The 17,051-nt window shown below is 47.0% G+C and overlaps 1 long non-coding RNA gene across 2 annotated transcripts in view; it reads right to left on the bottom strand.

Annotated features, from left to right (window-relative positions):
• The window catches only part of LOC135051244 (uncharacterized), an 84,364-nt gene that overhangs the window by 48,400 nt on the left and 18,913 nt on the right, over window positions 1-17,051 (bottom strand). The window contains exon 1 of one of the 2 annotated variants that reach the window (XR_010242126.1): window positions 1,922-2,091. The exons of the other annotated variant lie outside the window; for it this stretch is intronic. This is a non-coding gene — a long non-coding RNA (uncharacterized LOC135051244). Of the gene's footprint in view, window positions 1-1,921; window positions 2,092-17,051 lie in introns of those variants that run through there. 2 annotated transcript variants of the gene reach the window in all.

Genomic DNA, 17,051 nt, shown 5'->3' with positions numbered 1-17,051 from the left:
TCTGAGTCTAATGGAATGCAGAACATTATTTTATTAGCAAAGCTGTTTATGACCTTACAATTAACCTCAAATCATATCAAATGCCTAAATGTTTTCACACTATTTTCCAGAAACAATTATATTTTTTCTCAAAATATTTAAGGATTTAATGCCTCATAGAACGTGACTGTTTCACTAAAATACACGGTGGAACCAAAGATGACATAATGATTTACTCTACTCAAAGAGCAGTGTTTCATGACACGTTTAACAGCCTTTGACTGCTTTATATGTTTTTAAGGTATTATAGTGTGTAATGAAAATATACTTCAACAGGTTTTGTGATTTTATGCATTCACAAAGGTCCTGTATATTGAAATTTATAGTAAAGTTTTGTTCCGAAAATATATTTAAAAAAAAAACTTTAATACTTTCTTTTATACAGTAGGCTGTATTTCTACATATTCATATACATATTGTGCATTTTGAATAATATGAATAGCTAGATAGATAGATAGATAGACAGACAGACAGACAGACAGACAGACAGACAGACAGACAGATAGATAGATAGATAGATAGATAGATAGACAGACAGACAGACAGACAGACAATAAAAAGGGAAAAAAAGTACTTAAAATTCCACATTACCAGACTCTAGAGTAGACACTCCATCTTGAATATTTATTTTGTTGCCTCTGTATTTGTTCATTTCCTTCAACTATAATTTAATTACTTTAGATGGGTTTAATATTTATGTTAAATCCAGGGAAGTGGAGATTACAGAGTACAAGCCCCGTTGGTGCCCCCAAATAAACCTGCCCACCACTGCGGAGTGGAGGGTACCAATTACCTGGGCCCAGGTCTGATGGAGGGGCCCAGGTAAGCCTAGGTCCCTCCTCCTCCTTACCTGGCAGCAGCAACTGCCGCTTTTCTCCTCAGCCCAGTGTAAGAGGCGCTCAAAATACAATTTTTGTCTTTATTTTTTTCTAAGGTACATGACCACGCCTCCTGGGATTAGGCCACCCCCCCTAAAATACCTTGGCCCAGCCAGGCTCTCTACTGCCCTGCTCCTGTTCTAACTGCTGTCTGTGCTGCAGTAATCAGCAGAGCACAGGTCCAACAACGGTAACTGCTGTAACTTTATTGCACGGTGGTGGTCGATGCAATAACTTTTTTGGTGTAATTAATTAACAAAGCAAGATGTAGCATAGATGTCAATATCTTCAGATAGCTAGACACTTCTTGAGGCACCCCAATAGATGGACACAGATGCCATTGGGGCAATGGCTGGTTACACAACTCTCTTTATGGATCTTGTTCAATTAAAGTCTTATGATCCTCCATTTTTTCATTCTGCTGAGTCAGATCCCAATTGGAATGTACCTGAAGCAATTTGATTGTCATGTGTCAGACTAGAGGCATCACAGGAGGGGTGTGAGCCACACCCGTGTGTAACCCTTTCAGGGGGTGAAACCTCAATGCTGGCTCCTCCACAGTGACAGGAGTCTGGTGCCGGAACTGGCAGTGAAGACACAAGTCTCCAGGGATTCTGGTAACGCCCACAGAGTGAGGTAATTGGGGGTTCCCATGAGGCCCTACCCTCATAGAGGCATAAATAGGGACTTCCTATGAGGCTCTACCCAATTTTGGGTGCATGAGGTGAGAGTGGCTATTGGCCGCACCGAGTGTCACTGCATTTGGTGCCACCACTGAGCGAGCCACAACTGCATATTGATGTGAATGCACACTAGGGAACGGCAAAGAAGTTTGGACTATACTGTAAGATGATATGTAGATCATGATCCTCTGACCAGTTTCCAGGCAAGAAAGACTAGTGGGTCTATTCACAAAGAAAACGAAAAACTAATTGTTACTTATAACTATACATCGCATCGGTTCGATGTATAGCTATTATAAGCAGCAATTCACATATACTCACCCTTCCAACGATGGGCTGCAGTATTCGGGGCACCAGCGACACTGTCTCCTCCAGTGGTTCTCCTCTGCGATGTTCAGGGTAGTCCAGGGGGTCCCTCTGCACAGTGCTATTTTTGTAGGAAAATAGTTTCAGGAACTGTGGCCATGGCAGAAGTGGGCGGTAATGTGGGTGGAGCTATGAAAGGGGCAGGGTATTAATTGGTGCATAAACTTTTTTTAAACACATAATACCCCCAGTAGTGCCAGTTACACATAGCCCCCCAGTAGTAGTGCCAGTTACACACAGCCCCCAGTAGTAGTGCCAGTTACACATAGCCCCCAGTAGCAGTGCCAGTTACACATAGCCCCCAGTAGTAGTGCCAGTTACACATAGCCCCCAGTAGCAGTGCCAGTTACACATAGCCCGCAGTAGCAGTGCCAGTTACACATAGCCCGCAGTAGCAGTGCCAGTTACAGAAAGCCCCCAGTAGCAGTGCCAGTTACACATAGCCCCCAGTAGCAGTGCCAGTTACACATAGCCCGCAGTTCAGTGCCAGTTTCACATAGCCCACAGTAGCAGTGCCAGTTACACATAGCCCCCAGTAGCAGTGCCAGTTACACATAGCCCCCAGTAGTAGTGCCAGTTACACATAGCCCCCAGTAGCAGTGCCAGTTACACATAGCCCCCAGTAGTAGTGCCAGTTACACATAGCCCCCAGTAGCAGTGCCAGTTACACATAGCCCGCAGTTCAGTGCCAGTTTCACATAGCCCACAGTAGCAGTGCCAGTTACACATAGCCCCCAGTAGCAGTGCCAGTTACACATAGCCCCCAGTAGCAGTGCCAGTTTCACATAGCCCACAGTAGCAGTGCCAGTTACACATAGCCCCCAGTAGCAGTGCCAGTTACACATAGCCCGCAGTTCAGTGCCAGTTTCACATAGCCCACAGTAGCAGTGCCAGTTACACATAGCCCCCAGTAGTGCCAGTTACACATAGCCCACAGTAGCAGTGCCAGTTACACATAGCCCCCAGTAGCAGTGCCAGTTACACATAGCCCCCAGTAGTAGTGCCAGTTACACATAGCCCCCAGTAGCAGTGCCAGTTACACATAGCCCCCAGTAGTAGTGCCAGTTACACATAGCCCCCAGTAGCAGTGCCAGTTACACATAGCCCGCAGTTCAGTGCCAGTTTCACATAGCCCACAGTAGCAGTGCCAGTTACACATAGCCCCCAGTAGCAGTGCCAGTTACACATAGCCCCCAGTAGCAGTGCCAGTTTCACATAGCCCACAGTAGCAGTGCCAGTTACACATAGCCCCCAGTAGCAGTGCCAGTTACACATAGCCCGCAGTTCAGTGCCAGTTTCACATAGCCCACAGTAGCAGTGCCAGTTACACATAGCCCCCAGTAGTGCCAGTTACACATAGCCCCCAGTAGTAGTGCCAGTTACACATAGCCCCCAGTAGCAGTGCCAGTTACACATAGCCCCCAGTAGCAGTGCCAGTTTCACATAGCCCACAGTAGCAGTGCCAGTTACACATAGACCCCAGTAGCAGTGCCAGTTACATATGGCCCCCAGTAGTAGTAACATAGAAATATAGTAACACAGTATCTAAGGTTGAAAAAAGATAATTTGTCCATCGAGTTAAACCTATTTGTGGTCTCCTATGCAGGATTATTTTTGTCTAAAAGTTTGTCTGATGCTGATGTCAGCCATTGCATTTTATCCCTCTTTTTATAGTAACTATAGTGCGTGACTATGCACCATACCCCTGGATATCCTTATCCATTAGGAATTTATCTAACCCATTCTTAAAGGTGTTGATTGAGTCCACCATTAAAACTCCCTCAGGCAGGGAATTCCAAACACATATTGTCCTTACCGTGAAAAAGCCTTTACACCACATTGTGCGGAATCTCCTCTCCTTTAACCTAAGCGAGTTTCCACGATTCCTCTGTGCTGATCTTACCAAAAACAGGTCCCGCGCAAGCTCTGTGTATTGTCCCCTTATATATTTGTAGATGTTGATCATGTCCCCTCTTAGTCTCCTCTTTTCCAGTGTAAACATGTCTAGCTTTGCAAGCCTTTCCTCGTATTCCAGCGACTCCATGCCCTTAACTAGTTTGGTCGCCCGCCTCTGAACCTTTTCTAGCTCCAGGATATTCTTTTTGTAGTATGGTGCCCAAAATTGTATACAGTATTCAAGATGTGGCCTCACCAGTTATTTGATAACGGGAGTATTACACTCTCGTCCCTTGCATCAATTCCCCATTTTATGCATGCTAATATGTTATTAGCCTTCTTTGCTGCAATCCCACTTTGGGTACTGCTGCTTAGTTTGCTATCTGTGAGAACACCTAAGTCCTTTTCCAGTACAGAATCCCCTAATTTTACTCCATTTAATATGTAGGTGTTATTTTTGTTCTTGCTACCACAGTGCATTACCTTACACTTGTCTGTATTGTAGCGCATTCTCCATTTGGCTGCCCATGCTTCTAGTTTACATAAGTCGTTCTGAAGAGACTCAACATCCTCATCCGTATTTATAACCTTACACAATTTGGTATCATCTGCAAAAATTTACACCATGCTCTCTAGACCTTCTGTTAGGTCGTTAATGAAAATGTTGAACAATAATGGTCCTAGTACCAAGCCTTGTGGCACACCACTTAGCACTTCAGTCCAATTTGAGAATGATCCATTAACCACAAAGCGCTGCTCCCTATTATCTAACCAGTTTTTAACCCAAGTGCATATTGTGCTCCCTAGCCCTATTTCTTGTAGCTTATAGACAAGTCGCATGTGTGGTACTGTGTCGAAAGCTTTGGCAAAGTCTAAAAAGATTACATCTACCTCCTTAACCTGATCAAGGTTCGCACTAACTGTTTCATAAAAGCCAAGTAAGTTGGTTTAACATGATCTGTCCTTCACAAATCCATGTTGATTCCTTTTAATGACCTTATTGGCTTCAAGGAACTTCTGAATACTATCCCTTAGAATACCTTCCAATACTTTCCCCACTATAGATGTAAAACTATAATTACCCGGTTCAGCTTTACTTCCCCTTTTGAATATAGGCACTACTTCCGCTATACGCCAGTCCTTGTGAACCATACCTGATATAACTGAATCTTTAAAGATCAAAAATAGCAGTTTTGCAAGTTCGGAGTGAAGCTCCATTAGAACCCTTGGGTGAATTCCTTCGAGACCCAGTGATTTATTAATCTTTAAATGTTTTAATCGGTCACAGACTACCTCCTCACTTAAATAAGTACTTATCAGTGGGATATTATCATTATTGAGATTGTGTGCTAGTCCCTGATATTGGTCCTCTCTTGTAAATACCGTTGAAAAAACGCATTGAGTTTGTCCGCTATGTCATTATTATTTTTGATTAAGACTCCCATCTTGTCTTTTAAAGGGCCTATACTCTCCTTCTTTAATCTCTTGCTATTGATGTATTTAAAAAAAAAAATGGTATTCGTTTTGCTTTCCTTTGCTACTAGTTTTTCAGTTTCTACTTCAGCCGCTCTTATTTCTTTTTTGCATATTTTGTTACAGTCCTTATAGTGCTGAAATGGACTCCGCATTCCCGTCAGATTTGTTTTTTTTAAATGCACGCCTTTTCTTGCCCATAAGTTCCTTTATCTTTTTGTTAAGCCACATCGGTTTGTGATTATTATTCCTTTTTTTGCTGCTCGTAGGAATAAATTTGAGAGTATTTTTAGCTAGCAGTGATTTTAATACATCCAATTTCTCCATAGTATTTTTACCAAGAAACAATATATCCCATTCAATAGCCCTTAAAGCTTCCCTCATCATGTCAAAGTTGGCGTTGCTAAAGTTTAGAGTCCAAGTTGAGCCAATATAGGACTGTTTATGAAAACTGATATTGAATGTGACCATAATGTGGTCGCTGTTTCCTATGAGCTCCCCTACCATAATTCTTGATACCAATTCCCCATTGTTTGTTAATACCAGGTCTAAGATTGCATTGTACCTGGTAGGCTCCTCGGTTTGTTGAACTTAGAAGTTATCATTTAGTGTGTTTAAAAACATTTCTAATACGTCCTAGAGGATGCCGGGGTCCACATTAGTACCATGGGGGTATAGACGGGTCCACTAGGAGTCATTGGCACTTCAAGAGTTTGAGAGTGTGGGCTGGCTCCTCCCTCTATGCCCCTCCTACCAGACTCAGTTTAGAAAATGTGCCCAGAGGAGCCGGTCACAGCTAGGGGAGCTCAACAGAGCTTCTTTAGTAAAAGTTTATTTTAGAGTTTATTATTTTACAGGGAGGCTGCTGGCAACAGCCTCCCTGCATCGTGGGACTAAGGGGGGAGTAGTGGCCGCCCTGAGGGGTCTGAGCCACTATCTCCGCTGACAGGACACTGAGCTCCTGAGGGGATAGAACGTTCCCTGCCACAGGGGATCGCTCACCCCAGCTGCATGCCGCCACCCCCTTACAGAGCCAGAAGATCAGTGGCGAGTGAGTTACCAGCCCCCCTAGCAAGCGGGGAGCCGGTGTGAAAATGGCGGCAACAGGGTATGGAGCGCAGTACTAACTGCGCTCCGGGGCTTAGTGGTACATAGAGCGGCGCTGTGAGGGGCGCCCTGAGCCAGCGCCTACAACCTACACTGGCCACACAGCCTGTCGGGGTCCCGGGATCTCTGCCAGCATAAATCCTCAGGCCAGTATAATCCTATAAAGAGTGGGAAGACAGCGCCATTAAGGAGGCGGAGCTTCTCCTCAGAGCAGACCAAGCAGTGTTCAGCGCCATTTTCCTGCCTGCGGAAACGCTGTCAGTGATGTGCAGTCCCTCCAGAGCAACTCCAGCTATCTCTCACGGTACCAGGGGGTTGTAGAAGGCGGGGGAGGCTGTGTAAAGACTGTGTAACCTATTAAGGTGCAAAGTCAGCACTGGTTGGGGTCTCCCTATACCATTGAAAGCGCTCTCTGTGTCTCTCTTGCCATTCTTGGGGGTGAAACTCTGTCTGTACTCCCCTGTGTGTGTGTGTGGAGTGTCTGTGGTCTCCATTTGCTATGACCAGGGACTCTGTGTCATATGCTGCAGAGGATATTTCCTCTCAGGATGATCCCATTCCATGTAATCGGGATTGCACTGTTTTAGCACAGATACCAGCAAGGGAGCCTGAATGGTTATCCTCTATCAAATCCATGATTTCTCAGATTTCTACTAGGGTTGCACAGAATGAATCTGCAACTCAGGTTTTACAGAACTCTATGGCAGTTTAGTCCGGTTCTCTTACCTCAGGGCCCCCTTCAGGAGGTTCCCATAAACGTGCTCTTGCACAGATTATGCATGATGACTCGGACACCGACTCTGACATGGCTGACGGTGATGGGGATGTGCTTAGGGGGGCCGCATCTCTTGCTAAAGGGGTGCAGTTGATGATAGAGGCTATAAGGGATGTATTGAATATTGCAGATACAACACTGGAGCAGGTTGAGGAGGCTTACTTCACTGACAATAAGAAAGCCTCGCTAACCTTCCCTGTGTCCAAAGAATTAAATGCTATATTTGAGAAAGCATGCTAAAACCCAGAGAAAAAAAATTAAGATCCCTAGAAGGGTTCTGGTTGCTTTTCCCTTGCTTGAGGAGGATAGGAAAAAATGTGGAAACCCACCCATAGTGGACGCATCTGTATCCAGACTCTCAAAAAAGGTGGTTTTACCAGTTCCAGGATCTACCGCCTTAAAGGAGCCGGCTGATCGCAAAATTGATACTACGCTCAAATCCATAAGCACGGCTTCAGGGGCGATACTATGGCCTACTATTGCCTGTGCATGGATTTCCAAAGCTATAGTCAAGTGGTCAGGCACGTTACTTGAGGAATTGGATACTATGGATAAAAGTGACGTAGAATTGTTTTTACATAACATTCAGGATTCTGCAGGATTTATGGTGGAATCCATGAAGGACCTGGGTTCAATGGCTGCAGGAATTTCTTCCATGTCTGTCTCAGCACGTCGAGGACTGTGGCTGCGCCAGTGGTCTGCCGACATGGAATCCAGGAGAGGTGTGGAGACCCTACCCTACACAGGTCAGGCTCTCTTTGAGGAAGCGTTGGATCTCTACGGCTACAGTGAGTAAGTCACCTTTTCTTCCCGCAGCTGCACCTGCTGCAAAAAAACCTTTTCCTTCAGCGACATCACAGTCCTTTTTCGTGTTAATAAAACAAGAAAGGCCAAACTGTCCAACACCTTCTGTAGAGGAGGTCGGCCAAAATCCAAGAAACCTGCTCCCACAGGTTCCCAGAAACAGAAACCAGCTTTTAGTACACCAAAGTCCTCAGCATGACGATGGAGGTAGGGCCGGTGTGGGCGAGACTCAGACATTTCAGTCACGTCTGGGTGTCGTCTGGCCTGGACTCCTGGGTACTAGATATTGTGTCCCAGGGGTACTGGCTGGAATTTCAAGATCTCCCTCCTCACCAGTTCTTCAAATCAGGCTTGCCAGCTTTGCCAGCGGACAGGGCTACCCTACAGGGAGCCATCCAGAAGCTGGTGGAGGCAAAGGTTATCATACCAGTTCCTCCCCAGTTGCAAAACAAAGGTTACTATTCAAACCTTTTCGTGGTACTGAAACCGGGTGGTTCGGTTAGGCCCATTCTGAATTTAAAATCACTAAACACCTTTCTGAGGGAGTTCAAGTTCAAAATGGAGTCTCTAAGGGCAGTGATATCAGGTCTGGAGGGGAGGGAATTCCTGGTATCCCTGGATATCAAGGATGCGTAGTCCACATTCCAATTTGGCAGCCGCATCAAGCTTATCTTCGATTCGCACTGTTGGACTGTCATTTTCAGTTCCAGGCCCTGCCATTCGGCCTCTCCACAGCACCGAGGGTATTCACCAAGGTGATGGTGGAAATGATGGTTCTCCTCCGCAAACAGGGGGTGAACATAATTCTATATCTGGACGATGTGCTGATAAAAGCATCGTCCAAGGAGAAGCTGTTACGGTCCATAGCTCTCATGACCCAGCTTCTCAGGGAGCATCGTTGGATCCTGAATCTTCCAAAATCACATTTGGAACCAACCAGGAGGTTGTGTTTTCTGGGAATGATCCTCGACATGGAAGTGCATAGGGTGTTTCTTCCAGAGAAAAAAGCGTTGGTGATACAAACAATGGTCCGGGATGTCCTGAAGGGATGTGGTCAACATCCCGCCGGACAGAATCCCAGCGGTCGAAGTAAAGACGCCGGTATCCCGACCGGCACAATCCCGACATATTCTCCCTCCGTGGGTGTCCACGACACCAATAGAGGAAGAATATAATAGTGTGCCGAGCGTAGCGAAGCACCATGCCCCCATGGGCTGCGTTCCGCTCACCACCCCTGCATTTCGACCGCCAGGATCCCGTCCAGCGGGATTATGTACTGATTCCGTCCTGAAGCCAACCCGGGTGTCGGTTCATCAGTGCATTCGCCTTCTGGGGAAGATGGTGGCCCCTTACGAGGCTCTGCAGTACGGGAGGTTTCACGCTCGGTCCTTCCAGCTGGATCACCTGGACAAGTGGTCGGGATCCCATCTACACATGCACCAGAGAATACGTCTGTCGCAAAAGGCAAGGATTTCACTCCTCTGGTGGCTGCAATTACCTCACCTTCTGGGGGGCCACAAATTCGGGATTCAGGACTGGATCCTTCTAACCACGGATGCAAGTCTCCGGGGCTGGGGCGCAGTCACTCAAGGGGAAACCTTCCAAGGAAGGTGGTCAAGTCTGGAAGCTGGCCTGCCGATAAACATTCTGGAACTAAGAGCCGTCTACAACGGTCTTCTCCAAGCGGCCCATCTTCTGAGAAATCGGGCCATTCAAGTGCAGTCGGACATATGTAACGACAGTGGCTTACATAAACCGACAAGGCAGAATGAAGAGCAGAGCTGCAATGTCAGAGGTGACAAGAATCATCCTCTGGGCAGAAAAATACGCGTTGGCAGTTTGGCACTGTCAGCAATCTTCATTCCGGGAGTAGACAACTTGGAAGCGGACTTCCTCAGCAGACACGATCTCCATCCAGGGGAGTGGGGTCTCCATCCGGATGTGTTCAAGGAGGTAACAGATCTTTGGGGCGTACCCCAAATCGACATGATGGGCTCTCGTCTCAACAAGAAGCTTCAGCGGTATTGTTCCAGGTCGAGGGACCCGCAAGCAGTGGCGGTGGATGCCCTAGTGACTCCGTGGGTGTTCCAGTCGGTGTACGTGTTTCCTCCACTTCCACTCATTCCAAGAGTTCTCAAACTCATAAGGAGAACAAGAGTTCAGGCAATCCTCATTGCTCTGGACTGGCCAAGAAGGGCTTGGTACGCGGATCTTCTGGATCCACTGCTAGAAGAGCCAAGGTCTATTCCTCTTCGGGAAGACCTGCTGCAGCAGGGGCCATTCACCTATCAAGACTTACCACGGCTACGTTTGACGGCATGGATTTTGAATGCCAGATACTAGCCTGAAAGGGAATTCCGAACAAGGTTATTCCTACCCTGATACAGGCTAGGAAAGGACTAACGTCAAAACATTACGATTGTATTTGGAAAAAATATGTATCTTGGTGTGAGTCCAAGAAGTTTCCTGCGGTGTAGTTTCAACTGGGACGTTTTCTCCTCTTCCTGAAAACAGGTGTGGATATGGGCCTCAGGTTAGGATCCATAAAGGTCCAAATTTCAGCCCTATCCATTTTCTTCCAGAAACAGTTGGCTGCCCTCCTTGAGGTTCAAACTTTTTTGAAGGGAGTTCTGCACATCCAGCCTCCCTTTGTATCACCTACGGCGCCTTGGGATCTTAACGTGGTGTTGTAGTTTCTCCAGTCGGACTGGTTTGAGCTTCTACAGGAGGTTGAGGTCAGCGGTGAGGTTACTCGCGGTCAACCGCTGACCGCAAGGTTCCCACCATTGGATACAATGTAGCGCCTATGCGCCTGACTGACAGCTCAGGAGCGCACAGGCAATCAGGAGAGTGCCACGACGTGGCGCTCCCTGATTGGCTGAAGGGACCCTCTGTGACAGGAGTCACAGGGGGTCTCGGCAGTCGGAGAAAGGGGTCCCATGTGTAAACATGGGACCCCTTTCAGTGCGTGGTTCGGGTTTTTCGGTTTGTTTTTTTGCCAAGTACGTGGATTACAAGCTCAGAAGAGGACCGATCTACACTGGATTTTTGTGAGTATAATTTAAGGGGTCCCCACTCCTCCAGGGTACCCCGGCCAGGGGTGACTAGTTAGTGATTTAATGCCAGGGCCGCAGGGACCTATATAAAAGTGTCCCCCGGCTGTGGCATTGTCTCTCTGACTAGTGGAGCCCGGTGCTGGTGTTAAAAATACGGGGGACCCCTACGCTTTTTGTCCCCCGTATTTTTGGTATCAGGACCAGGCGCAGAGCCCTGTCAATTTCCCCCCCATATTTTTGCAACCAGGACCGGCTCAAAAAGCCCGATGCTGGTTTGGCTTAGGAGGGGGGACCCCACACAATTTTTTCCCAAGTTTTTACAGTAAACAGACCCTTTCTCATAGATAACCATGCACAGATCTCACTGATCCGTGCATGATTATCCAAACTCGCCTGGAAAAAGCAGGTCTATTTTTTTGCTGCTTTTTTTAACGAATCGCAAAAAAATAGACCCGAGCTTGAGCACTCAGAGACTAACATCCAAATACGAATGAATAGTGAATACCCGTGTTGTAGGAAATAACAGCAGCGTTTGACCGATGGTCTATTCATTCGTATTTCTGAACTTTGTCATTCAAACCATTACGAATAGTCCAAACACTGCCGAGATTTGTGCTTAGTGAATTCCCGTGTTGGGACTTAGAAAAAAAAAACACAAATCGGACAAACTCGATTTTTTAGTAAATTTTGGCCTGAGTCTTGTAGGATGGGCATAGAGGGAGGAGCCAGCCCACACTCTCAAACTCTTAAAGTGCCAATGGCTCCTAGTGGTCCCGTCTATACCCCCATGGTACTAATGTGGACCCCGGCATCCTCTACGGACTACGAGAAAAGGATTTACCAGTAGGTAATTAAAATCCTGTTATTACCCCTAGCAGTATCACATGAATCGTTTTTCCAATTTATCTCTGGGTAGTTAAAATCTTCCATCACTACTATGTCTCCTACTCCTGCTGCTCTTTCAATTTGCTTAAGTAACAATTCCTCATCAGATAAATTAATACCAGGCGGCCTGTAGCATAAACCCAATACTAACTTTTTTATTCCCTTTTCCCCGCTTGCAATTTCTACCCATAACGTCTCAACAGTGTCTACAGTCCCCTCCTGCATATCTTTCCGTATATCAGGTTTTAAAAATGGTTTTACTTAAAGACACACCCCTCCACCCTGTTTATTTAGTCTGTCTCTTCTAAACAGCGTATAACCCTCTAGATTGACTGTCCAATCGTGAGATTCGTCCCACCAAGTTTCAGTAATGCCTATAATATCATACTGTTTGCTTGCTGCAAGTATTTCTAGTTCGCCCATTTTACCTGTAATGCTTCTAGCGTTTACATACATACAACTCAGATAAGTATTTCCCATTGTATTAGGGACATCATTCACCTTATGTACCAACGATGACCCGTTATCGTTATTAGTTAGTGTTTTGATAAAACCTCTTTTAGTACCCATGTTAGTACCCTTACCGGCCTCTCTTTTCCTCCTCCCTACTCCTCCCCTATTTCGTTTACTACCGCCATCCCCACTATTATCACTGCATGGCCCGTAGTTTCTAGCTAAACCCTCCCCCCAGGCTCCTAGTTTAAAATCTCATCCAAACTACTAACCATCCTCCCCCCCAGCACTGCTGCCCCCTCCTCATTCAGGTGCAATCCATCACAACAAAAGAGATGGCGCCTGACTGAGTAGTACGCCCAGTGTTCCTGGAACACAAACCCCTCTTTCCTGCACCAATCCCTAAGCCACACACTTACCTCCCTAATCTCCCTCTGCCTCCCTGGACTAGCGCGCGGCACGGGTAATATTTCAGAGAATATTACCTTAGATGTCCTTGCCTTAAGTTTCTTGCCTAAGTCCCTATAGTCTTTCTTAAGGACATCCCACCTTCCATTAACTGTGTCATTGGTGCCAACATGCACCAAGACCGCCGGGGCCTTCCCATCCCCTCCCAACAATGTGTCGAGTCCCCTCCGCGATGTGTCGAGTACCGGGGAGACAACAGACTGATCACGGATCACCGGGATCACGGTCCCGGTAGCAGTAGTGCCAGTTACACATAGCCCCCAGTAGCAGTGCCAGTTATACATAGCCCCCAGTGGCAGTGCCAGTTACACATAGCCCCCAGTAGCAGTGCCAGTTATACATAGCCCCCAGTGGCAGTGCCAGTTACACATAGCCCCCAGTAGCAGTGTCAGTTACACATAACCCACAGTAGTAGTGCCAGTTACACATAGACCCCAGTAGTAGTGCCAGTTACACATAGTACCCAGTAGCAGTGCCAGTTATACATAGCCCCCAGTGGCAGTGATAGTAACACATGGCTCCCAGTAGCAGTGTCAGTTACACATAGCCCCCAGTAGCAGTGCAAGTTACACATAGTACCCAGTAGCAGTGCCAGTTACACATAGCCCCAGTAGCAGTGTCAGTTACACATAGCCCCCAGTAGTAGTGCCAGTTACACATAGACCCCAGTAGCAGTGCCAGTTACACATAGTACCCAGTAGCAGTGTCAGTTACACATAACCCACAGTAGTAGTGCCAGTTACACATAGACCCCAGTAGCAGTGCCAGTTACACATAGTACCCAGTAGCAGTGTCAGTTACACATAGCCCCCAGTAGTAGTGCCAGTTACACATAGCCCCCAGTAGCAGTGTCAGTTACACATAGACCCCAGTAGCAGTGCCAGTTACACATAGTACCCAGTAGCAGTGTCAGTTACACATAGCCCCAGTAGCAGTGCCAGTTACACATAGACCCCAGTAGCAGTGCCAGTTACACATAGTACCCAGTAGCAGTGTCAGTTACACATAACCCACAGTAGTAGTGCCAGTTACACATAGACCCAGTAGCAGTGTCAGTTACACATAGACCCCAGTAGTAGTGCCAGTTACACATAGCCCCCAGTAGCAGTGCCAGTTACACATAGTACCCAGTAGCAGTGTCAGTTACACATAACCCACAGTAGCAGTGCCAGTTACACATAGACCCCAGTAGCAGTGCCAGTTACACATAGACCCCAGTAGCAGTGCCAGTTACACATAGTACCCAGTAGCAGTGTCAGTTACACATAACCCACAGTAGTAGTGCTCACCCCTCTTACTGTTGCCGCTGCATCTCATGTCTGTGAGCCTGTCTGAGGGGAGGAGAGCTCAGCGCGCATCTCTCCTTTCTGTCTCCGACGGCCATTTGTAACATGGCGCTGGCTTGAGAGCCAATCAAAGCTTGCGGGCCGGCAGCCAATCAGGGGCCGCTGCTGCCGGTCCGCGAGCCTTCATTGGGCACTGGAGACGGGATTCAGGAGGGCAGGCTCACGCAGACACAGGGGAAGTGGAGGCAGCAGCAACAGGGAAGTGCCGGACTGGACCGCAGATGTTACGGAACGGCGTTCATGGTGATGTCATTTTAGAAAAGTCCTTCAGGACCGGCGTTCTGGTCCAAAAAAAGCCCCGCCTCTGCGCATGCACCACCTATAGATCTCCTGGCATGCCGCAGTGGCTGCTGGGACATCAGTGGGGCAGACCCACCGCCAGGTGCGGACAGAGAGCAGGGAATCATTGAGCTTCCCTGCAGATACTGCACCGCAGTTCAGGTTACGCCATCCTGATATGGCGAACCTGGGGGGGGTAATTCAGACTGCATCACTGCAGCAGCAGCGATCGCAGTCTGAACTACTTTGTGGAGTGCGCACACTGCGTGCGCACTGCATGTGCACGCCCCGGGAGCTCAGTGAGATGCTAAAAGCATTTCAGGCTGCGACCGCCTCTGCCTGATTGATAGGCAGAGGCGGTCGTGGGGCGGGAGGGGGCGTGCCAATGGAGTTAGTCACATGCAGCCTCTGCGACCCAAGACACAGCAAGTAGTGTCCTGCTAGTGCGCAGAAACTGCGCTGGCAGCGAGCTACTCAGCGGGGGGGAGGCAGGGCCAGACATGCGGGGTGGACTAGCCCTGTGCTGGGCGTCCCCCCGCATGTCTGAGAAACTGATCGTAGATGTGCTAAATTTAGCACTTCTATGATCAGATCTGAATTGCCCCCCTGATCCCCATGGAGAAGTGTAAAGCTGAGCAGAAGTACTGTATGGTGATGCTATTCAGCTGTGGAGCATAAGGGCCACTGGAGAAGTCAGTAACCTGCTCCGTGAATAGCAGGAAGCAGAGAAAAGCCCTGTTTAACGCAAAACAGGGCTTTTCTCTGCTTTATGAATAGACCTCTAGTTCACAGGAGCAAATGGAAGGTCAGAACAAGATTTGATGTAAACAAGCTGGCAGTGACTATACAAAATGAACACTATAAAAATGTGCAGATCAATCCAAGGTCATGGTCACAAAAAAGGTTTAGGAACAGGAGACAAGTATTTGATGTGGCACAAGAATTCCCAATGGAAGATAAATCACAAGGAACACTGAAGTTATAGGGGAGCAAATACTCTGGCACCATATTGCGCTCTGGTCCGGTTTATATAGCATAGCCAATTTGAATACGGCAGGAAAAATCAGATAAGCGGTCACAAGACAGCAGTTTAAAAATGACTGTGCTTCCGTCCTCCAACTACTACAAAGCAGATCTAGAAGCAGAGTGATTCCTGGACTATGGGTCTTTTGCCTGACAGCAGCAAGATGTTGGGATCCAACAGGGGCAATAGCGTGCCAGAGCCCGGAACAGGCCAGACCTCTGCATTCACCAGGCTTTTGGAGGGGTGGATCAAGGAGGTGGGGTAACCTGTCTTTTTCATTTGTACTGGGCCTCACAATTTCTGAGAGCAGCTCTCTGTAATTGTATGTACGGTAATATATCAATAACAATAGTATTTTTAATAGGAGTGAAATAAAACCATATGATATACAGTATACTGTATCTTATATAATGATATACAGTATATTGTTTGCCATACTAAAAATGGTGATTTCATAAAACGTTTTTTTGTTTTTGTACATTATTCAAATCACAATTCAAAAAAATTTAGAGTAGAGATGTGAACCGGAAATTTTTCGGGTTTTGTGTTTTGGTTTTGGATTCAGTTCCGCAGCCGTGTTTTGGATTCGGACGCGTTTTAGCAAAACCTCCCTGAAATTTTTTTGTCGGATTCGGGTGTGTTTCGGATTCGGGTGTTTTTTTTCAAACACCCCTCAAAAACAGCTTAAATAATAGAATTTGTGGGTAATTTTGATCCCATACTATTATTAACCTCAATAAAGAAAATTTCCACTCATTTCCAGTAGTAATGAGCGGGTTCGGTTCCTCGGGATCCGAACCCCCCCGAACTTCACCCTTTCTTGCACGGGTCCGAGCAGACTCGGATCCTCCCACCTTGCTCGGTTAACCCGAGGGCGCCCAAACATCATCCCGCGGTTGGATTCTCGCGAGAATCGTATTCTATATAAGGAGCCGCGCGTCGCCACCATTTTTCACTCGTGCATTGGAGATGATCGTGAGAGGACGAGGCAGGCATCCTCTCAGTTTCTATGTTCAGTGTGCTGCAAATATCTGTTCTCAGTGTGCTGCAAATATCTGTGCTCAGTGTGCTGCAAATATCTGTGCTCAGTGTGCTAATTGCTTTATTGCGGGGACTGGGGACCAGCAGTATTATATAGTAGGAGGACAGTGCAGAGTTTTGCTGACCAGTGACCACCAGTATACGTTCTCTGCCTGAAAAACGCTCCATATCTGTGCTGCATTGTAGTGTATAGTAGGAGGACAGTGCAGAATTTTGCTGACCACCAGTATATATATAGCAGTACGGTACAGTAGTCCACTGCTCTACCTCTGTGTCGTCAAGTATACTATCCCATCCATACCTGTGGTGCATTTAAGTTTTGCACAGTATATATATAGTAGGAGGACAGTGCATAATTTTGCTGACCACCAGTATATAATATATAGCAGTGCGGTACAGTAGGCCACTGCTCTACCTACCTCTGTGTCGTCAAGTATACTATCCCATCTATACCTGTGGTGCATTAAAGTTTTGCACC

Source organism: Pseudophryne corroboree, chromosome 2, assembly GCF_028390025.1.
Source record: "Pseudophryne corroboree isolate aPseCor3 chromosome 2, aPseCor3.hap2, whole genome shotgun sequence".
In the NCBI taxonomy this organism is placed as follows: domain Eukaryota; kingdom Metazoa; phylum Chordata; class Amphibia; order Anura; family Myobatrachidae; genus Pseudophryne; species Pseudophryne corroboree.
Note: the sequence above shows the minus strand (reverse complement) of the source record. Positions and strands in the feature narration are given on the sequence as shown.